Consider the following 3760-nt stretch of genomic DNA (forward strand, 5'->3'; position numbering starts at 1 on the left):
TTTTTGTATATGGTATGATCTGCTTTACCAGTTATTGTAGCACACTTGTTGAAAAGACTTTTCTTTCTCATTGAATAGTCTTGGACCCCCTTGTAAAAAATCAATTGAGCTTCAGCCAGTCAGCTCCTTCTGGTATTCATCAGAGTTCCCAGCTTGCAGCCTACCCAATGGACTTCAGATTTGCCAGTCTCCACAATTATTTAAACAGTCAAGTTAAATCAAGCTGAGTAATCATGGCAGAAGCTGGATTCAATTCCTGTGAATGTGTTTGCTCTCATGAACATGTGATGAGAAGGCTGATCAATCTGTTGATAGTCTCAGTCCTACAGCACAGACACAGAATGTCTTCAGGAATTACCAGGACCTTCTGGTGACAATGGCATCAGTATTACTATGATATTGATGGCCTGGATGGTTATTGTAGTTGATCTTGTTCTTACTGAGACCTCCTAATCTAAGAGGATCCAATCTACCTGGAAAACCAATGAGTCCTCATAATGGACAAGATCCACCAGCCCATCTTGTGGACTAACTTTGTGATACGGAAAGTGAAAATAGTTAAACACCTTGCATGACCAAATGAACGAAGATGACCAGAGTACTCTTAACCCCACTATAACTGTTTTTCCTTTTGCATCTGCAGTATGGGATGGTATTGTTTTCATGAGCTTCTAGAAATTTCACTTACAAGCTTATTTTTGCTTCCTGTGTTATCACCATTCCTATTTACAGTATATTTGAGTAAATGATATTAAAAAAATTTATATGGGGGCTTTTTTTGGTTATCCTAAATGTAAACATTCCATTCATTCTATTTGTAACTATGATCATAATTTTTGGGATGATTTCTGGCCTGATTGAAGGAAATTTGAGATCTCTGAATTTAAATATTTCAAATAATTTTGATAGGTTTAAAAATTACTTTTTTGCATAAGGTATTTATAAAGTTACTTGGATTTGTCTGAGATTGTATGAATGAAAATTATAACTACACTGTGTTTACATTTATCTTGATGGTTTATTTGTGGGTGCAGTTTTCTTTTGTTCTTGGGACCATGGCAGCCCTTGAATATTTTCTAAATTACACCTGAAATCTGTATCATTAATTATAACTGGCTTATGTGACTAGGATAGGAGAAAAAATCAAACGGTTGTTTACTAAGTTTTTTACACCCACTGAAAAGTGTCTAATGTTAAGAAAACATTAAATAAACATGATTGATCGATAAGGTAGATTTTACCCATCCATTATATGACATTTATAAGCCAATGTACTTTAGACTTAAAAGGGTTCATGAAGGGGAGATAAAAGTTTACTCTGCCATTGCCAGGTATAATTGATACAATAATAATTTAAGCTATAATTTATTGTTAAAATGTGTGCCTCTCAGGAAGCTTTTTTTCTATTCTAATACTTCCCTGTTAAAATGAAATTACCTTAAAGCTGTATTGGGGGCCTGTTTGATTATTGACATCTGAATGCCCATTTACTTATTTACTCTTTTTATTTTCAAGAAAGTTTTTTGAGTCTCTAGTTATCCTTCTGACTTTAACATTTTAAAAAATGAATTATTAGTTGTCTCCAAAAGAAAAGGAGGAAAATGAGAAACAATCAAGGATCTTTTTCTCACCCCTTATCTCATTTCTGTCTTGGTAATGGGATGGATTGGGATGGGAAGAATTAATATAAGTAGATTTGAAATATAAGAAAAAGTAAAAGTTACATTGTTTTGCTCAGTTTAAAAAAAAATTAATATAATTACCATAAAAAATGCCTGCATGACCTGTGTGGCTATGGAATTTTTTCCTAGCGAGTGATTGCAGGTTACTTAATGGAGGCTAGAAGATAGTTTGCTCTCAATATAAGGATTTTTTTTTCCCTTAGCTCAATCTAGCTTTTCATTGTATACATCTGAAATATTACTTGTATGAATTGAATAAACTTTATATCATTGTACTCTTTAATAGAGTCTTTGATACAGTTATAACACTCATGGAGGTTTTTTCCTTCACTATGGTTACATTCTAGGCCACAAACTTTAAGGGCATTATTTCAGTGTATAATCCAATATTAACTGCTTGCATTCCTCCTTGTGCATCTTGGCTTTGTGTTCAACTTCTTGAAATAATATCACCAACTCTTAATTGTGCTAATAGAAGGGTAACACAGGTAAGTCAGATCCAGGGTAAATGAACAGAGCACCACAGATGAAAGGTTTTTCCTCTTGCTGTGACCTACTGGAAGGTCATTCTGGAAGGTCTTCCCAGCTCCATTCTGGTACAGTGTTTAAGGCAGAAATGGCAGGAACTACTTAAGATGGAGAAAAATCCAATAGCATTTCCTTTTTCTGCCCTTGCCCCTGAACTTTGAAGGCTTGCCCTTGCAGTCTAACAGTCTGTTCTTTAAGCTGCCTGAGAGCCAATCCTTGGCAGAGATACTGATGTATATACTGGCTTTGTGGCTCACAGGTAATTGAGAATTGGTTTGGCTTAAGAAATAGCTGTAACTTGGAAACAGAATGTCTAGTGTTAGCTAGATACCTGGAAATCTGGATTCTTATTTCTAGTCCTTCATTTCTGTCACATACACTTAATTGATATTACTTCTAGGATTTTAGCCTTTTCTTTTATGGACGATCTACTTAATTAGTAATAAAAGTTCTTATCATAGCTGTCTTGTTTTTGGCTTGTAAAATTTCTCTGCATTCCCGAAAAGACAGTGTGCTGCACATAAAGTATTCTTGTTAGCAACATTAGTAATTTATATTATTCTATTTAATTCTTAAAGTTTCTACATGTGGCTTTTTCATTGAGAACTCTATTAAATCATTACTTGGCTTTGTAAACATTCATCTTAACTGTGGCTAAAATCCTTTAAAAATAACCTGGAAAAAGAAAGATAGAGCTCCGCATTTTAAATATCATCTTTGGCTCTTAAACATTCCACAAATGCCATTAAGAGTTTATTTTGCTTTTGAGCCATTTGGTGTTCTTTATGCAAAGTAATTTTTTTTCTTTTTCTTTCCATATGGAAAAAATTAACATTGGAAATGTTTTTAGTAAAAGATTTTATCATGTATCTATCCAACAACAATCCCATGGTCAATAAGTCATAGTTTTTGAGTACATGTATTCCATGTTACTTTTTGCATCTTTGCAGTATGTGATAGTGTTTATGTAATTATAGATAACTTATATTTTCAAAGGAACTATGGAAGTCTATCACTCTAAATGAAAGCCTGTCACTCTAAATGAATGTTGTGCTAAAATTTGACCCACTCAGGTTAAGACACAGCACAGCAGTTTGAAGAAGGAAAATTGAAGAATTTATAGTTAATGGATTAAATTTTTGTTGTTGCAATAGTAGTTTTAGTCTTAACATTATAATATTTCTAAATGAAAAATCACTAAGTATTTGTTACCATGTCTGATAAATACTTTGTTAAAAGCAAAATTGGTCATGTGATGTACCAAATGTTAATTGCTGTTTTTAAATGTTAATCATACCAAACAAATCATGTTTGTGCCATCCAGGGTATATTGTTGTTCTTTTACTGAGTACTTGGATTGGGATAAAGGGCTTGTACTATGCACTTTTTATTAATGAAATTAATAGAAAATGTTAGTAATTAAAAAAATCAATTGAGGGAAGAAGATAGTGGCATAGAGAGGAGTGGAAGCTAGTCAGTCCCCCAGAACAACTAATAAACAACTAGGAACAAATAGCAAATAATCTGGAATAATTGCAGAGGGACAAATG

General features: G+C 33.2%; 1 pseudogene; it reads left to right on the forward strand.

Annotated features, from left to right (window-relative positions):
* The first annotated feature begins 233 nt into the window (after window positions 1-233).
* Window positions 234-532, forward strand: LOC119528679 (annotated as a pseudogene).
* Window positions 533-3760: the final 3228 nt, after the last annotated feature.

Source organism: Choloepus didactylus, chromosome 3 (assembly GCF_015220235.1).
Source record: "Choloepus didactylus isolate mChoDid1 chromosome 3, mChoDid1.pri, whole genome shotgun sequence".
Lineage (NCBI taxonomy): Eukaryota > Metazoa > Chordata > Mammalia > Pilosa > Megalonychidae > Choloepus > Choloepus didactylus.